At 33.8% G+C, this 21,190-nt stretch overlaps 1 pseudogene across 1 annotated transcript in view; it reads left to right on the forward strand.

Moving 5' to 3' along the window:
* LOC143253218 (octopamine receptor beta-2R pseudogene) overlaps window positions 1-19,413 on the forward strand; it is a 142,564-nt pseudogene extending 123,151 nt beyond the window's left edge. The window contains exon 2 of the transcript XR_013029453.1: window positions 19,153-19,413. The product of XR_013029453.1 is annotated as an octopamine receptor beta-2R pseudogene, transcript variant X3 (transcript). The remainder of the gene's footprint in view (window positions 1-19,152) is intronic.
* Window positions 19,414-21,190: the final 1,777 nt, after the last annotated feature.

The raw sequence follows: 21,190 nt of genomic DNA on the forward strand, positions 1-21,190 counted from the left end.
CGACCCTAAATTTAAGTCCCTGTGATATTTTAAAAATTTATTTTACTACTATTAGCAAGATAATGAACAAGGATTTAAAACAAAAGAAAGGTTAACAAGCTAAAGGTTTGCACCTTTCAGCCACATCTAAAGTCATCATTTCTTTCGTAAGAAAAATGGCGAAAAGAACAAAAGTTTGTTTGTTTGTTTTTTGAATTTCGCACAAAGCTACTCGAGGGCTATCTGTGCTAGCCATCCCTAATTTAGCAGTGTAAGACTAGAGGGAAGGCAGCTAGTCATCACCACCCACCGCCAACTCTTGGGCTACTCTTTTACCAACGAATAGTGAGATTGACTGTCACATTATAGCGCCCCCACGGCTGAAAAGGCGAGCATGTTTGGTGCGACGGGAAGGCGAACCCGACCCTCAGATTACAAGTCGCACGCCTTAACACGCTTAGCCATGCCGGGCCAAGAACAAAAGTCACATAAATATCTTTCCCTCAACTACTTGTTAATTCTCCATTACAGCTTTCCAGAATTTTTTTATTGTTTTAAAACCCTGTGTCTCTGTACATTAAATGATTTGTAAAAATCTTTTGAAATATCTGGTCTAAGACTGACATTACCGTAAATGAAAGAACTAGTTACAAAGGAAAGTACTGAGCATAGCCATAACTATCACAAGGAATAAGGCTGACTACGAAAATTTTAGTGAAAAGTACGAAACATCTTTCTAATGATATTCTATTAACATTGGCTTACACACAATTATCGAATTAATTTTTGATTTACATTACGGTATTCTAACTCTATTAATAATTATTACGAGCGAAGCCCCCCAGTGGCTCAGCGGTATATCTGCGGACTTACAACGCTAAAAAGCGGGTTTAGATACCCGTGGTGGGCAGAGTACAGATAGCCCATTGTGTAGCTTTGTGCTTAATTCAAAACAACAACAACTACTACGAGTGAAAAAAGCACTTCTTAGTCTATTACCTTCGATAACATTAATAATAAGGCTCGAGACAAGCCAATAAAGTTGAATAAACTGCACAGAATAACTAAAAGATAATCGGAATTTATATTACAATAGTTATTGTAGGGAAAACCACAACATTTCAACCTCAAGTCATTGTTATAGTAAAACAGGTATAAGCTAGTAATATATATAATCTTAACTTCAAACGGGTGGTAATTCAGTCAATCATACGATCCTACCTTACCTTCTCTTATAAATTATTTTTCATGAGCCATGCCTAAACCTGTAATCAAACATTTGAACGTTATTGTTAATTGGTAAAAGCGTTACAACATGCTATTAGCAAGTGTGAAACTGTTTCTAATCGAAAGATAAGATGAGAAAATACTTGGACAAGCAGACCGTCATTGCAAGTAAATAGTGTTTTTGTTTGTTTTTGTGTTGTTTTTTTCTTATAGCAAAGCTACATCGGGCTATCTGCTGAGTCCACTTCCACTGAGACGAGTCGAACGTCTGATTTTAGCGTTGTACACAAGTAAATAGAACATGGCTATTTGGCTATTATAGATTTTCACAATTGTACCTGCTCTAATACTATTTCGAAGATTCGTAGCTGTACGCCTTGTCGATGTATGAGCGATTAGAAACTTATTGACAGGTTTTATATCAGACACTCTTTGAAGCGCCTTCCGCTCACAGTCACTCGACAGCAAGATAACAAACTTACAGTCATTTGGAGAAACGTTAGAATCAGATCCGACACTATTTTCATATAGTAATGTGATGCATACGGTAGGTAGTGATGAGCACTAATATCCTACACTATGGCACCATTAAAACACCGTATAACAACCGCACCATACGTCTCTTTGTGTTACTATATGTTTGTACAATTAACTCTGGCTTAGTCTAATGGGTAAACTTCCTTTTAAACATCCATCACCGGTTCAGAATACCCTTATACTTAAAATGGCTATATTCAATATTGTAGTGTAATATCATGAATTTAAAATATGAAAACAACTCTACTATTTACAAACATAGACCGAATGCTGAAATTGCATTGAAGAAAAATATGACAAATTATAAGATGCTTAGTTTGCATAAATGTGAACTAGCCAATAACACGAAGCATAGACTGCAGTTTAAAAAAAAATAGATTTACGGAACTATTTTCTGAATACTCAGATATGATAGTATCAAGTGAAATGCACCAGTAAAATAAGTAAAACATTCCAAAATATATAGAGTTTTCTGTACTTGAGAAGTTTAAATGGGGAGAGCGGGAAAAGAAATAACTAGAAATATAACTGATTTTTCAAAATCGTGGAGCTAATTAATTTTCTTAGATAAACTGTTTGTTTGTTAAATTATGCATAAAGCCACACGAGAGCTATTAGCCGTCCATAATTTTCAACCCATAGATTAGCGAGAAGACATCTAGTCAGTACTACCCAGCGCTCTCTAAGGTATTCTGTTCAGATGGAATTGTGGAGTTTAACAGCTACATTTATAACACACCCACCGTCCCAAGATGCACAGCGCACTTTTCTTCTTTTTGTGTGTGTGTGGGAACGAACTGGAACCACAGAACTTCATCTTCACAATGTGACATATTAATCAGTAACCCGTGACCATTATATCAAACATTGTATATTACTTATACATACAAACTACACAGCTCGACACAAATAATAATAATATTTCGATTTTCTAAAAGCAACAAAATTTTACCTTAAGCTCGAAATTGACAGTATAGTTGCTAGAAAAAAATTATTTATATTAAATAAACTATTTAAAGGTTCCACTGATACATCTTACAAGAAAATCAAAAGAACTGTTTCCGACAATGAAAAAAAAACAGACTCAATTTCTAAAGATTTGGAAAATATGGCTCTTGTTAAGCACATATCTGTATAGAATGTGATTATGAATAAATAAAAAAGCAACTCTCACCTGAACAGAGAGAAAATAAAGTTTAACATCAGATGAGTACTAAAAGTGTATATAATAAGAATTATTTTGTATAGTATTCGATCTATGTGTTATTAATATGATACACATACATATATATACATGCAATTTTCAATGCCTGTTGGTAGTTTAGCATGATCTATTTACGTTTGCTTTATTCTAAACACAGAAGGATTAAATCGACCTTTCTATCAAAGTGTTGTCAACATAACTTTCATGTTACTACAGTGAAAAGTTTTCATTCATCTTATTCCAATTAGTCTACAAAATGGACGAAAGGGGGTATTTTATTCCTTCAAAGGATTGACCATGGATATGCAAAATTTGCTAGACTGCAGAAATATTTTTATTTCACATTTCTCTTGCGGCTTCCAAAACCATAGCTTTCAACTTTTGTACTGCATTCTAAAGTATCATGAAAATATTTACCATAACATTAAGATGTGACGTCTCTGACCCTGTTCAAATGGTTATACTAATAATACAGTAATCAGAACATTATAGAAAATGCATTCATTGAAAAGAACTGGACCTCTGCTTCAACTGTGATCTTGTCAGACTGTTTCTTACGTGGATGCAGATGTAATATAAATTAACATTATAGAATATTCAGAAGATTCAAAGCTACTACAACTCCAGTTAGTCTAAACTAATGGAATCTGTACTTGAATCACCCACTAACCATAAACAGTCACAGCAACATGCTAAGAGGCCTGGTATATATAGTTAGTACCCTACTTAAGCTTGTGTAATATATCACGTGCTCACAAAGCTACCACTCCAACCAGTAAATAACTCTTACTTCTTTTTATAAATTTGTCATAAGTTAAATGTGTATAAAGAGGAAACTATCTGTTTTCCTACTGAATCTGTTACACACAGAATAAAGAGAGGGCCTTAGCTATTTCAAAAAATATATAATTCACTTTCATGTGTATAACATGTGGGCCGCAATTCTATCGTGAAACATCCAATGCTGATTAAACAGAGTCCATAAAAAATGGACTTCAGCAGTCATGTAGCGAAGGGGATTGTGGTACATCTAAATAAGCAAGTGATGTTTCACGATGAATGGATTACCAAGGTATTATGTGCTAATAAGCAAGTGGTGTTTCATGGTGAGTGCATTACCATGGTATGATGTGCTAATAAGCAAGTGATGTTTCATGGTCAGTGCATTACCATGGTAAGAAATAGCTTGCTTCCTGATTAGTTACTTAACGCTGAACAGGCAGACCGAGGACTATGAGAAGATGTCCTTCATCTCAGTTTTCAACTTATAATAAGTGATTTTTCTCGAGTACTTAACAGGTTATTGTATTCGTTATAAATAGTATTATATACACGTCTTCTTGTTAGATATCTTTTGTATCAAAATCCCAAGGTGTTTACATCAACAAGGATACAAGAGTTTAAATAAGCACTAGTACATTGACTTCTACTTGTTGTTGTTTTTGTGAATTGCTGTTTTTAGAAATATCTTCACATACATCATCGTTGCTCTTGTATCCAAAGCACATTACCAAAATATTTTTGAAGTATATACTATACGTATGTGCAAACTGCAAATCAGTGCAAAGAAAATTACTTCATTTCACAACCACTAAAGTTAAGGTCATTAAAACCAAGTAAGGTAGACAGGGCTGTTGTTGATTTTTTCCACAGGGGCAGTTTGACACAATGTTAATAACCAGAACCATCGATAAACACTGTCCATGGAGCCTGCACCCCAATTGTGTTTGACAATGCCTCAAATCCCCAGTTCGTGTCTTCAAAAAGCAAAATAAAAACCGTGATCGATGTCACACTGAAAGGCCAAAAATTCCCCCACCTGTGTGGTCCAGTCCCGAATCTTTTAAGCATTTAGCGGCGTCTCTGCCGATAACTTTCATACACTGAAAATGATAGCGTAATATCATGACCACTAACACATCCGAACATACGTCACTTATTGTTATTATTTCATCATGACCTTGAATGAAGCCTTTGTCGTGTGTAAGAATAAACATTTATTTTTCACATACGTTTGTTTAAAGTTAAGCACAAAGCTGTCTGTGCTTTGCCCACTACGGTTATCGAAACTTGGTTTCTAATGTTGTAAGTCCGAAGACATGCCGTATACGTAATAAATATTTTCTATTGCAAAGACTTGGTTATGCTTCGTATGTTTAAGTTACGTAGTATTTGAAGGTGCATTCTGTCGGCTATATAGTGATACGTGATTTTGTTCTATAAGTAAAACTGGGACGGTACACATGAGTCATTTCTAGCAATATGACGGTTTAGAGTACACTAACACATTTCACTTAGGACAGATTGACACACGTGTCAACCAGCCACACAATGAGGATAATATAAAAATATTTAAATACATTTTGATCCAGTTTAATAAATGCCTAAATGTTGAGAAAATTAAGGAAAACTAATTAAATTTCTTGGAAATTCGTTTGTTCACTTTCCATTGCATGGTCTGAGGGTTAGGGCGCTCGATTCGCAATTTACGGGTCACGTGTGTGAATTCCCATTGCATCAAACATGCTCGCCCTTTCAGTCGAGGGAAAGTTATAATGTTACGGTCAATTCCACCGTTCTTTGATAAAAGAGTAGCCCAAGAGTTGGCGGTGGGTGGTATTAACTAGCTGCCTTCACTCTAGTCTTTCACTGCTAATTTAGGAACGACTAGCACTGACAGCCCTCGTGAAGCTTCGCGCGAAGTTCAGACAAACGTAATCTTCTAATTTACAAATCTACTTTCTACTAAGTTTCATCAACGTAATAAATTGTAGTTAAACAAATAAGTATTGTTTGTTTATTATACTTCACGTAAAGAAACACGAGAGCTATCTGTGCTAGAAATAAAGCTTTTTACGATTAGCAGTCTCTAACCTCGAAGTGACAGACGAGAAGAAAAGCCAGCTAGTACTTCGGCTAAAGGAGCATGTGTGTTCAGTGAGGGGACTCGAACTTGCGACCCATAAATTGTAAGTTGTGTGTCCTAACCATCAGGTCATACTTGGCCTTCATACGTAGTTCCGTGAAAAATATAATTTTTTTCTTATTTGTTTATTATTAAGCGCAAAATTATACAATGGGCTATCTGTTTTGTGCCCACCATAAGTACCGATAACTGGTTTTTAGTGCTATAAACTTTCAGAAGTATAGCTGAGCCACAATAAAGTTTAGACCCACTATTACTGAACAATAATAAGTGTAAAGTAAAGAAAGTGAAAACTTCTGATAAAGTCAATAAGTCCAGAGATCCCGACGATCAATCCTTCATAAATAATACACGATCACAACATAATAGTTCAAGCACACAGTATAGTAGAATGTTAACAGATAAAACTGGAAAATTAAAACAAATTGTAATTTAATACTTATACTCTTCATAAAAAGAAACGCAAAAGGCAAAACATGAGACAAATTGTTAACAAGTTTATTCCGGGTAGTTCTGTATGACATGTGTGAAACTTTGCACATTCACTGCTGAACATCCAAAGTCTGCAAAGGCAAAGTCCACGCTCACTAGGTGAAGTTTAACGTCACTCAACGTCAATAACGAGTATGACCCCCGTGAGCATCAATAACTGCTTGGCATCTCCTGCCCATGGAAGCGATGAGATGACGAATCACATCCTATAGAATGGTTGTCCACTCAGCCTGCAAAGCTGCTGCAAGCTGAGGTAGAGTCTGCGGTTGAGGTTGTCGCCGTCGCAAACGTCGGTCCAACTCGTCCCAAAGATGTTCGATGGAGTTTAAATCTGGTGATCTGGAGAGCCAGGGAAGAACGTTGATGTTGTGGTGTCTCAAGAAGACAGTGGTGAGTCGGGCTGTGTGAGGACGGGCGTTGTCATGTTGAAAAACGTCGTTGACGTTCACCAGGATGGGTTACACATGGGGCCTAAGAATCTCGTAGACGGTTGCGTACGGTCTGATCGGAAATCCAACGCAGCCCTGGTATGGTTGAGGCAGTAGACGTCGCAGTGGTGGTCCTATCCCGAAGGTGACGTAACCGGATGTTGCGATCTTGTGCGGACGTGGTCACACGAAGTCTGCCAGATCGTGGACGGTCACGAGTTGATCTATGTTGTTGGTGACGATTCCATAGCCTTGTGATGGTGCTTGGGTGGACATTCACAGCTCTGGCAACATCTGATCGAGATTCGCCTGCTTCCAAACGCCCAATGGTGTTGTTGCGTTGTGCTTCAGTCAGTCTTGGCGTAACTGTATTGCGTTTCGATGGCTTAACACTGAGCTATGGAAACCGAGAACCCGTCACTTTTATAGGGATTTTGCACATGTTGCACTTGCAGAACATACAGATCTCTCAAACAAATTTATTGGACACGAATGCGCTTTGGCGAAAAAATCCGATGTTTTCCCCCCTTTTCAAAGTGCACAACTTTTATTGTCATTTTGGTCTGAAAATCAGTGCCTTAACACGTGTAACATCACATATATTATTATTACATATTACATATATTACATATATTTCTCTTTAAAATAACAAAAATATCCCTTTTGCGTTTCTTTTTTTGAAGAGTATATATATGTATATATATTACTATATGTTAATTCTTATCTATGCTGTTATGTAGAATTGATGTAAATGCCATCCCTATATTTACTTGTTTCTTTGCTTGCTTGCTTTTATTTAATACAATGTTTCAACAGACAAGTTTTAAATACAAAGATGTTCCAACTGTAATATTTATTTGTTATCTATTATTGGCTGATAATTCCTGTTTCACTCTATAGTTAAGATTTTTAAAGGAACATTAACTTTTTATAGGAAAGCTAACTTCAAGGAGTAGTGGTGACATCGTTTACGCTAGTATTATGATTTTCTTTTTTAACCAGTACTAGTTATTAGTTATACTTAGAACAGCAAACACTCCGTTTGAAACTGTGTCATCTTAGTTACGATGATTGCAACATTCCCAGAATTCCAGCCGTTAAATATATATTTTTATAAAAGGAAACACTGTATAATGTACAGTTCTGATAACTTTTGGAGAAGCTATTTAAGATATCATTTCGGTTAACAACCCGAGCCATCCTTACATAGGCAGTGCTACAACCAGCCTGACATGAATATAGGTCGACACTCTCCCTCACCTTCTTCAGTAGCTCGGCATGGACAGGTTTTTAAGATACTCGACTCGTAATCCGAGGGTCGCAGGTTCGAATCCCCATCACACCAAACATGCTTGCCCTTTAAGTAGTGAGGGTTTTATAATGTTACGGTCAATCCCACTATTCGTTGGTAAAAGAGTAGCCCAAAAGTTGGCGGTGGGTGGTGATAACTAGCTGCCTTCCCTCTACTTTTACACTGCTAAAGTAGGGACGGCTAGCGCAGATAACCCTCATGCAGCTTTGCACGAAATTCAAACCGAACCTCTTTAGTCTATTTTTTTGTGAAAGAAACAAATACAAAAATTATAACAATTTTTCGAAGTTGCTTCAGGGATATAATGACAGAAATGGATTCAGCTAAGATTGTCCATCAGAGGTGTTAAACTTCGGCTACCTTTGGATTAGTAAACTTTCTATAATTCTTCTTTTGACTTTATTTCTTTGTTTTAGAGCAAACACACATTGGGCTATCTGGCATGTCCACCTCGAGGAATCGGATCCTATATTTTAGCTTTATAAAACCTTAACTTTTTTTATATGCTACTGAAAGACGACTTGATATCTAGTTTTAAGTATTATGTAGTCATGATTAATATTCCTTATATGTAGAAAAATAGCATTATTTGTTTGACCATTTTTAACATGCTTCTAATGTTCTGCGAGTTTTGTATCTAAATTTCTATACGTTTCACCAGTACAATCTTTCCCACTGTTTGGGTAGGGTACTTATTATATAGTCATTCTGCTCTTGATTTTGAGATAAAGTCTTGACTAAGAGTGAGATTTTTTTATAGATGTTGGGATATTTAGAAAGAACTTTAAATTATTGTTTTTCAGACATTTTTTTCTAAAACCACAGTATTAAAAAATAGTTGACGCTAAGATAATGCCACTTGCTGGTTTATTTTCCTACACAAAAATTTCTTTCTTCTTCTTCCGATGGACATTTTGTATAAAGCCTATAGGTGACACAATAAAATTGAACGTAGTTTAAAAAATTTGTTGGTTTTCTATAGATAGAGGTAACAGGTCCATTTTTTGTTCTTTACATATGAGAATGCCTAAAAATTGGAGTGAATTATTGGTTTCCCATTACAGCTTAAACTTAAGAGCACTGTCAAGGTTCGCAATCTTTTGGAAAAGGACTTGAAAATTATTTTTTTGTTTGGCCAACAAAATATATGCCACTTAGATATTGGAACCAGAAAATTTCCTTTGTGTTCAGATCCACTGCAGGAAGTAATTAACTTTCAAAGTACTCCTAAAAGAAGTTAAATAGAATTTTGAATAAAGGATTGCATTATCCTACAAGCTTTATCGAAATCTCCACCAAAATAAAAGAAAACTTTTAGAAATAGCAACCAGCAACAAGTTTCATTTGTTACTAGATTTCCAGAGTGAATAACTGGGACTTTTTTGTATACTATAACAGCTATGAAACAGTTTAAGTTACAATATAACACTTTTTACCACATGGTAAATAATCTTATGTTTGTTACGTTCATTTTAAAACCTCAAATGAACAGACTTTGTTAAAAGATTATCTAGTTAAAACAGTAAAAATAATGAAAAATATGAAACCCGTCTAAACTGTCTTGAATCTAACCTGAAAGAGAAACGTTGCTTCTTAATTTTCTTTTTCGTAGGTGGGCAGGTCTTCAGATCTCAATTCCTACGCATGTTCTATGACAGGTTAGGTTAAACAAAAACCTAGAGGAAAGGGCGGGAACACGGTACTGTGAGATCTGTCTTTGTCAGGTGATTCTCCAAGTAAAATATAAAGAAGTCGTGAATAATGACAAACTCTACGCTGAGGTACAAAGAAACCAGGATATTTTAGTATTTTTACTGTGTCTAATCGAAACCAAAAACATAAGGTTAAAAACAAGGATGTCCGATAACTTTAAGTATCATTTATATGTGAAAGTAAAAAGCAAATAGTTAGCGCCAACAGCAGTTATACTATTGTGTCTTTAGAAAAATGTTTAAAAAATAACGTTTCAAAGTAGTTTCAAAATTTTCTAACAATTTAAACATTTCTTACCTATGAACAAGTATGCATTTCAAGATATAGAACAGACTGGCTATATAGTATTCTGCAAAGTCTGCGAAAACATTTTTGCTGTTGGAACGTATAGATATCTAGATATCAAACTCGTGGAATATACAAAAAGATGTTAATAATTGGAACTCAATGTTATTTCTCTACACATGAGAAATATGGATCATCAAGTCAAATGACCATCAGCCAGAATAATACATAAAAGTAGAAATTATATCAATAGAAAAGTTCGCTAATCCAAGTTTTTCCAAACTTCAATACCTCTGTCACGTTAAACTAATTTCCCTTTCCAAAATCACGAGCCCTTAAGCGACTTCAAACTTCCGTTGTAAAATACGTTTTTGTTTTGTTTCTTGGTTGTTAAGCGCAAAGCCACACAATGGGTTATTTATGCTGTGCTCATCACTGGTATCAAAAACCGATGTTTCGAAACTTATTTCTTTATAAACTTGTTGTTGTTCATTAATAATGGATATAAACTTTATTTTACATTAATAAATTATAATTTATCTTGTTTTGATAAGGCATTTGTTTAGATATGTTCTGGCTTATATCAATCTGCAAAAATAATACTTTCAGTAACAGTCAAATTGTACTTTAGAAAAATTATTAAAGTTGTTATAAAAGCTACTAGGTTGTAAAACCTTCATATTAAGAGCGTAAAACTGACAAATGCGCTAGTCACATATGAGTATATAACTGATAAAACTCGGGTGTAAAATATTAAGGCGAGCGTTCATCTAGACTTCTCTAATTTATTCACATTTTGCTTTGCGATAAACTTGAGACATTCGACAACTTACAGACATAGTATTAGTCATTGAAAGACGCTAAAGCAAACTAAATAACAGTTCATGGTCGCCCCTACAGTGTACAATGACCAACATTGTTTCAAAACCGAAAAAGAGGCATCTTTACACTCTTGACAACAGATGTCCCTTAGTCATTGTACTCTGGCGTCAAACGATCTACATCCTCTATGAGAGAAAATTCTACATCACATTATATTTTAAGGTTCATCTCAATTCTGTTCTGTAAATTATATATATTTTTTTCTTCTAGTGGGATTCTGTTGCTTACAGAAAATACAGATTGAGTACGTTTCTATATACTTTGACATAATCCATTTCTCCTTAATCTTAACTCTAGATTTAATAAAAATATATTCTTATAGAAATAAAATTACTAATCATTTTTCACACTTTATGATCACAACGAAAATGCGGTTAAAACACAAATAAAGAAAGAAATGAAGAGTGCCATAGCTGAAGAACAACAATCATAATGCCGAAAATTTAATTTTGTAGATTACAGAATTCCAAAAGCATAAAATCATCAAAAGAATTTATTATGTATAGAACCGAGAGGTTTTCGGTACAAATTGTAAAAAATTTCCTTCTGAAATACAAAATGGACTCAGTAGGATAGCTAAAAGCGTTGCGTGTAGAACCTCAAAGAAGAATTCGTAAAGGTTTTTCAAAAACTATTCAAGGTGGATATACATACCAACGAATGAAACCTTCAGAATCTATAAGAAATTACTGATTCTACGGATGTACTGCCATCTAGCGAGACTAGTCTAAATGTGTCAATTATTAGGTTTTATCCAGAGGAAAAGAGCCCCCCGATAGTAAGTCTACGGATTTACAACGCTAAACATCAGCGGTTTGATTCCCCTCGACGGACTCAACAGATAGCCCGATGTGGCTTTGCTATAAGAAAAACACACACACACACTCCAGAGAGAAAATAATTAAAAATCACGAGACTTGGCAACAAGAAAATATTACAAAATAAAAACGCAACAAGAAAATATTACAAAACAAAAACAAATCTAAAAAGCCAAATTAACACATCACAGAAGAGAAGGCTCACTAGCTTACAAGCTAGCAAATGGTATCTAACATTTTATTTCGTTAAATTTTGTTTTTCTGATCGTGACGTAAAACAGTCCATTATATCACTGTAGAACATTTTATTAGGCTGATGGGGATTAAACTATGCTTATAAATTAATAATTAAAAAATATTAAATCCCACGAACATTTGAGTTTAGCAATATAATAAAAAGAGAAAGAGATTTACCAATATCTATGTAGTTTATATATTAATAAATGCATATAGAAAGAATATCAAACACAGCAGAATCTACTTAGTGAGAATAAAGCCACGTAAGCCTTGTAACAATTATACAAAATGCACAAGAGATTAAGTTTCTAAAATAAAACTTAAAAGCTGAAGCAAAATGGTTGAAAGTAATATTTATTATAAATAAAACACTAGTACAGATATATTTCAAAGAACTAAAATAATTAAAATTTAATGTGGTAAACACATCAACTACTTGAACATACGAATAGATTTATAAACGAGACTATCCATTTTTAGATATGATTTCTATATTAGCTAGAGCACACATACACACGGGAGAAATTGTTAAGATTATTCATATTATCTATTTTTCACATGTGTGCATACTCTTATGATACTCAGTCAAATGGTTAAGGTATGATTTTCATTAATTAATAACGTCTTGAACCAATACACTTAAAATGTTAGTCAAATTGCTAATATGTGATCTGGGTTAATTAATAACCTATTGAATCAATACACTTAAAATGAGGATATGAAGCTGGCTAACTAATATCCTCTTGAATCCATACATTTAAAAACAAAATGAAATTATTAAGATACAATAGTGATCATAGTAAAACCAACAAAACACATATAATAAAAACGAAGGTGGAATAATTAACAGGATTATCCGCTATAAGATGTATCTGTATACATATGAAACTATACATTAACAAGGTCACATAAGTTTTTAACACAGTTAAGATACAAACTTTATTATATATAAACCACTATAGCATGCACATTTAAAAGTAAAAGTGGAATATTTATAACACGATTTTGATTTTAGATTATGTACCAGGGCACATGTTTAAACTTTGTATATAGAAAGCTCATAATTCAATATGTTTTAAATAAGTTATGAAGTAAAATATGCAAACTAGGTTACCATACAAGACAAGCAGACTTACTAATGTCTCCTTATTCTCATAATCAACGTATAAATGTTTTAAGCACAAACGGAAATTGATTTAATCGAATTTCTAGCAATGATGTCTTATCGTTTTTCTTTGCTTATGACTTCTAGAATATTTCATGGTTTGATCTATTTATCTAAAGTCTATTTAGCTTTAAGACAAATTTTCTCGTGTTTTTGTTTTTTTATAACTATGAATAAATAAATAAAGATTATTTTTGAAACTATCTTTAATTTCAGTAGAATATATAGCAACCAGTATTTATAGAAGAAAAATTACGATGTCAAATAATTTCATAATATTTGAGAAATTGCTAGCGCTGTTCTTTGTAACTCATATATATTTATATAGAAAGTAATAAATTAAGTGAAATATTATTTTCAAATGTGTTCAAGCCATCAGGGTGTACACAACAGAACTGTTATTCTGTACATCTTTTTCATCTTATTTTTCTTATAAAAAGAAATAATACATTTTCAGTTCTTATTAATGTATTAAAATAAGCTGTATAAAAATTAATGTTAACGACACGTTTTTATTATTGTTGTTTATATTTTTAATAACCAAACAACATATTTGTGTTGTTTGTTCGTCATTTTGGTGATTTTTGCCCAAAGTTTTCAAAATAGTAATGGAATAGGAGATAAATATATATGTAAAAACGGCTCGTTTGGGTTGAGTTTGTTTGTTTTTGAACTTCGCACAAAGCTACTCGAGGGTTATCTGTCCCTAATTTAGCAGTGTAAGACTAGAGGGAAGGCACCTAGTCATCACCACCCACCGCTAACTCTTGGGCTACTCTTTTATCAACGAACAGTGGGATTGACCGTAAGTTTATGATGCCCCCACGGCTGGGAGGGCGAGCATGTATGGCGCGACGAGGATGCGAATCTGCGACCCTCAGATTACGAGTCGCACGTCGTAACTCGCTTGGCCATGCCGATCCCGTTTGAGTTGAGAAAATATTTTGCGTAGAGGAGCGAACAACGTTTCGACCTTTTTCGGTCGTCATCAGGTTCACAAAGAAAGAAAGAGGTAACTGACCGGAAGCTGACCACATGTTTGAAAGGGGTTGTGTAACTGAGTGTCGGAATGTAGAGGGCGGGCTTAGATGTTTGAATATATAATTCTATATTATTTATTTTATTATTATTATTTATTATATTATTTTTAATATAGGTATAAAGGTGTTCCTTTGTATTGGTTTATTTTGGGCTTAAGTTGTTGTATAAGTAACGCTTCTTTAATTTTGCGTTTGTTTCTTTATTTAGTGTTTGGGTGTTTTCTATGGTTATGTTATGTTTATTTGACTTGCAATGTTCGAAAACCTGTGAAGGTGACTCTTTATGTTCTTTAAATCTGGTTTCCATTTTTCTACTTGTTTCTCCAGTACAAAAGTCGTGTTGGTTATTTTTCTGCTGATGTCGGGAATATATGGTATACAGCAGTATATGGTTTCGAGATTTTTTGATTCGTGAGATATATTTATTTTTGTTGGTTGATTTTGCTTTCCGTCTAGGTGTGTGCGTATAATGTTTTCTACGGTTTGTGGAGGAAACTTATTGATGTTGATGAAGTATTGTTTTATTTTGTCTAATTCATCGTTAATTTTATCTGGTGAGCATAGTTTTATGGCTGTGTTTATTTGGTTTCTTGGTATGTCGAGTTTTTGTTTTGTTTCATGTGCTGAGTCCCAAGGAATGTATAGTCCAGTATGGGTGATTTTTCGGTGGATTTCTGTTTTAAATTGTGTGTCGGTTCTTGTAATTTTGAGGTTAAGAAATGATATTTGATTGCTTTCTTCCTGTTCACATGTGAAGTTAATGTTGGGATATATAGAGTTAATGTGATTAAAAAAATTAAGTGTGTGTTGTGTAGATGTGAATCCCGCAACCGTGTCATCTACATATCTGTACCAGTATAGTGGTGGATGTAATGCTGTGTTAATTGCTTGTGTTTCAACTTGTGTCATAAAAATATTGGCTAGAACTGGTGATACTGGGTTGCCTATGCTTAGGCCATTGGTTTGTATATAGTTTTGGTTGTTGAACATGAAGTTTGTCTCTATCGTGGTGAATTCTATGAGGGTTGCTAATTGGTTGCTGGGAATGTCTATAGATGGGTGGGTTAGGGTCTCGGATATAAAGTTCTAAGGTTATCTTGTAGGCTTCAGTGGTTGGAACATCTGTAAAGAGGGATATAACATCGAAACTGGCCATTAAGGTTTCATTATTAAGTTGATTTAGATTATACTTGAAATTAAAAGAGTCTTTGATGAATGAGCTGGCTGATGTTACATATTTGGAGAATGTCCATGCTATATATTTACCAAGATTGTAATTAAACGATTCATGTGTGGACATTATTGATCGTAATGAACAATCTGGTTTATGAGGTTTGGGGATGCCGTACATTTGTGGTGTGCGTGAGTCGGTTTTACGTAGGTAGGAATAAAGTGTTTGTGAAATTGTGTTGGCTTTTTTCATTTGTAGTAGTATTTTGTTTAGTTGCGTTTCGTGTGTCTTTGTTAGATTTGTGTGTATTGGTTTAAATTTGTTAGTGTCTGATAGAATGTTCTTCATTTTTTGGATATATTCATTCGTGTTCATTATAACTATAACCCAAACGAGCTGTTTTTACATATATATTTTTCTCTTCAAGTGGGTTTTCTCGACATCACGGAATAGGAGATAGATGTCATTTATATATCTTTCTTCAATTTTTTTCCACAATTGCTATTCACTGGCTTTATTTGTTACTTGCTCACAGGGAAAAGATGAGAAAGACTGGACTACCAGAAGACAAGCTACACTTCCAATACTCAATTCTATTATTCTCGTATTATTAAATTGTATGTGAATAGTTAATTCCAAAAACCAAAATTACAAATATTGTGTTTTATTACAGTTGATAACAAAACGTGGTACTGTGTTTTTAAAACCTTGCAGAGAGGAGTGGTGTAGTTTATATTTTCTGTTGTTTGTAAGCCAGAATTTCACATCATCGCTGTAAATTTCAAATGGATAGGTTATGTGTTTAAAAACAAGTGAGGCTTGGAATTACACAACAGATACTGCTTATTTCGCATTTCTTAGCTACAAAAACTTCTAAAGTCCCTGCTTAACATCACCGCCTGTGATATGAGAACATTGAAAAACTATAAGCGGGCATTATATAATACATCACAGAGGTACGAAAGATAATAAATTTCATTTTACAATGCTCTCGTCTAAAAAAAAGAACTGGAAGCTAACACAAGTGTGCCTTAAAACGATCATACTAAAATTTCTTCTGTATCTTGTCGTTCTAAAACATGGTTTAATATATTATATTCGTGTCATATTCCCAGACTTTGTCCAAGTTTTTCTGTATAGTAATAATTATTCTTTAAACTTCCTACTGGTAAGTAAAACTATTCACCCCGAAACTAATTCTGCAGCTACACAACCACACTGAAGTTGGGAGAGATATCATAACTACTGAAGTTAATTTTATTGGAGTTTTCATATTTACCCTTTTTATAGAATTAACGATCAGAGCACATACTATTAAATGTGTTACCTGTGGTTGTAAAATATATTTAAGTGTTGAGATAAAAAATAAAGTGTAAATATATGTGGAAAAACTTGAACATGATCTACAGTTTTTAAATATGAATGATAACATTTAAATAATATTTTAAACAACAAGAAGATAAAATTAGTACATTTAAAACTAGAGCTTGCACATTACTTAGGCTTAGAAAAAGAAAACGGAATCCAAATTGAAGTGACAGTTTCATGCGTTATGTATAAGTTATTTGTGCTATTTTAAGCAATGTGTAGTATACTGAAACGTAATATTCCAAAATATATATATATATTTTTTAGTTATGTGTACTATACTAAGATGTACCATTCCAACACAAATGGGTTTAAAATGTACTATTACCAAACAGATAGTTTTAACTAATGTGTAGTATATATACTGAAAGGTAGTATACCAGAACAGATAGTTTCAAATAATATGTAGTATACTAGAACAAGTGTCTTTAAACAATGAACGAATAAATAATAAGAATTTATCAGTCTAAAATTATGTATATTTACTGTTAAACGTATGAAAAGCTTTGACTAAAAGTGTACAATAGTTCAAAATTCTGTCACGTGCTACAAGATCAAAAACGACATTATATATTTAGCAGCAATTTAAAATGAAACATTAGGCCTAAAATCTGATATAAAAAAAAATCACGTTAACGGCACTTTTTTTTCACATTCCTCTTTGTCCGTCCGTTTAAGTTTTGCGAGAAAAGAATTACATTTTACGTTTAACACTAAAATCTACGAACAAATTGATGGAGTGAGTGGCTATGGATTCCAGCCCTACTCCTGACCTTACTAACCTTCTTCTGTGCTTCCATGATAAAGTTTGATTATCTATCCTAAACGTTTTAAGCCTGTCTGTTACAACAAATATGTTGTTGAAACTTTTGAGGTTTATGACTATGTTGAGTGGATTTATGAATTTCGGTTTTTCAATTTTTCTAGTTTTAAAATGTTAAATATTCCAGTACAAACTTTACTATTAAAATCAACATAGTAGCAAACTCTCTTCCTTAACAACAAATGCTTAGATTTTTTTTCCGTTTTCATTCCTAAATAGGATATTCCCCACCCAAACTGAAAGCTAGATAACTAACCGTGTATATGGTAGATGATTTCGAAGAAAAATTATTTTAATCATTCCGTATTTGGACCCGGCATGGCCAGATGGATTAAGGAGTTCGACTCTTAATCTGAGGGTCGCGGGTTCGAATCCCCGTACACCAAACATGATCGCCCTTTCAGCCGTGGGGGCATTATTATGTGATGGTCAATCCCACTAAAGAGTAGTCCAAGAGTTGGCAGTGGGTGATGATGACTAGCTGCCTTCCCTCTAAGCTTACACTACTAAATTAGGGACGGCTAGCACAGATAGCCCTCGAGTAGCTTTGCGTGAAATTAAAAAAAAAACACCCATATTTAAGCACTATTTCAAATATCACTAAGAGGAATCAACTGTATCCATAAATTCAGGTAAAATGCGACTTTAAAACAGAGTCTAGTTTGAAATAGTTCTTCAACGTTAAAAACAAATTACGCCCTCTCCCCTAGTGGCACGGCGGTATGTCTGTCGACTCACACCGCTAGAAACCGATTTTCGATACTCATGGTGGGCAGAGCACAAATAACCTATAATGTAGCTTTAAGCTTAATTGGAAACAAACAAAGTACATCCATAGAATATCTATCTAGCAATATATGAGTTCATCTGCCCGAAATACAAAGAGGGTAGCATTGGATTAACCACTTTGCAGTCTAATAAAAAAACATTGTAACTACAAAAACCTACAACACCAATAGTATTAATCACAGTATAAACGAATGTGATATTGTTTCTACCTCCAGTTGTTTTACTTCTGCATCAGTTTCAATTTCTGGGCAGAATTCTGCCTGATGATGCTATAATTTCTGGATATCAAGCTAAGAAAACCAACTATTGACCAAAAAGATGAGCGTACAGCACATTTTCAATCATATACATGTAAAAAAAATCTAGAAGATGGACTTCAATAGTCTATATTTGTAGTAAATAAAGTTTAGAAAATCTTTATCAGAAATTTCTACCAGTGTGAAGGGAGTTAAATTCAACAGCTAAAGATCGCAGGTTGTAAGTGATAAAAGGTTTATCCGCTCTTTAAATGTTAAAAGGTCTTGGTATGTAGTGTTATGAAGATTTTTGTTTTTGTTGTCGTTACTTGATAAATAATGCTAGGATGCTTTCACTTCAAACCTTTTGTGATTATAATTATTAAGAACAGTATGGAACAATAAATAACTCCTAAACCATTCATTAAACCATTCCAGTTCGCAGCAAAGTTGACTGAGTTCTATGTATTTCAATAAACAAAATTCGACAATTTCACTATGTTTTATTTCTCTGTTACAGGAAACAAATCTTTGCTTGATGTTACCTTCCCAGCATTCGACTAAATCTACAGTACTATCATTTAGCAATCGACATAACTTTTGTTTCCTAAATTCCAGATCTGAGCAGCTGAGTCCAGTCCGTGTGGTAACAGAATGGACAGGATAATATTCTTGTGACACTTTCCTTTGTATTTGTTGTTTCACGTGTAACACCATATCTGAATTCCCTTTTTCAAAAGTTATACAATTTCGTCTTCTACTTTAATATCTTACTTAAGACAATATTCATATGCAATATAATACAATATTCATATGTAATATAATAATGTTTTGGTTTCATAACGAATTCCATGAGGTTTTTTAATTTTGTGTATCTTCCACTGTATTATGTAATTTTCAAACGTATTTCTCACCTTCTGATTTTTAGGAAGCCAAATCCTCCAAAAGCACAGACTTGAAACATGTCATAAATATTACAATTGTTGTGAGCGTCAGTTCCGTACTTCATGTAGTTTTCCCTGTATTTACTGTGTCAAAACACAAAGTCTGAACATAGGTCCATCAAGAAGACTTGCACATCACACGGGTGTCTTCAGAATGTTTTAGGGTGCTTTATTTCTGCTCATGACGCATCTATAATAGACATATGTACACGTAAATGCATGCTCATACGTAAAACTGCACGTTTTATTAGAACGTCTCTATGATGAACAAGTTCTGTTGAAGTACACAATCATGCACATTTTAAAATAATGGTAACCTCTTATCACTTAACTTAAGTTCATGTGTACGTCATAATTATAGGTAAGTAAAACCCTATTTAATAACTATTTTCGCCTTTTTATTCCTAAGAGTTGGCGGTAGGTGATGATGACTAGCTGTATTCCCTCTTGTCTTTCGCTGATAAATTAGGGAGAGCCCACACAGATAACCCTTACGAGTTGTAAGGGTATGTAGCTTCGCACGGAATTCAAGCCAAACAATGTGGCGTTTGTTTAGTAAATACAGTATGGTGTTTGTCCATTTTTAATCTACTCAGAAATGTAACCGTTGATCTTTCACTGCGTTTGAATACGTTATGGTTGTGCTGGGGATATTGGTTACACTTTTAATAATTCTGGAAGTAAAAATGGTAACTTGTGGAATTGTTGTGTTTTTGTGGTCCATGACTGCAAAATCGCTTTTTGTTGTTCTTCTTATTGTTTTAGAAAGATAAGATGATCACAGTCTTATACCGTTCTTTACATCACATTTCCAACTCATTTTATTATTCTATAATGCAATGAGTCATGTTAGGCCAACACTGACACTCGTTCTTTCTTCAATTCCTTGATATGATGATAACAGTAACGTGACATTTTGAAATCAAACCAATTGGTGTTTCATAGTTTTTAAAGGTTATATACGTCAAAATAATACTACGTGCAGTGTACGTATTATTGTGTATTGTCATACAGACATGAAGTTTCAGTTGCTTACATCTCAGTGGCTCAGCGGTGAGTCTGAGGGCTTGTAACGCTATAACTTGGGTTTTGATATTTACGTGGGGGGGCACAGCAAAAATACTTTATATTGTACCCTTGTGATTAATAAATCAATTAACGTAAATAATTATGAAGTAAATGCTTTTGTGAACTTTCCAAATGCCTTTTAAATGTCTATATTTCACAGGCTTTTGAGTCTGATACCAAAACATTCGACAAGTGAGTTTTACCAACATGAGTTTTCTTATTATTAGTTTAGCCAGCCAATAAACCTGGAAGCAAAAAAAAAAAGCATTAATTAATTATTTTTACACATTGGACGTCTTAAATTATTATTGATCTTGGTTATAACAAAAGCAAGCTTATAAAGCTAAAACCTGGGATTTGATGGCTAAGGTGGACACCACGCAGATAGTCCATTTCTCAGCCTTCACTTGAACAGAAACATAAAAAATCTGAATTATATCCTAATAAAAAATAGTAGTAAGAATATAAAAGATCTATTTTGTCATATTGCACATTTTTTATTTTGTTTCTTGTTTTTCACAGTAATAATCAAGTTTCCAGATTGTG

This window comes from Tachypleus tridentatus, chromosome 1, assembly GCF_004210375.1.
Source record: "Tachypleus tridentatus isolate NWPU-2018 chromosome 1, ASM421037v1, whole genome shotgun sequence".
Classification (NCBI taxonomy): Eukaryota; Metazoa; Arthropoda; class Merostomata; order Xiphosura; family Limulidae; genus Tachypleus; species Tachypleus tridentatus.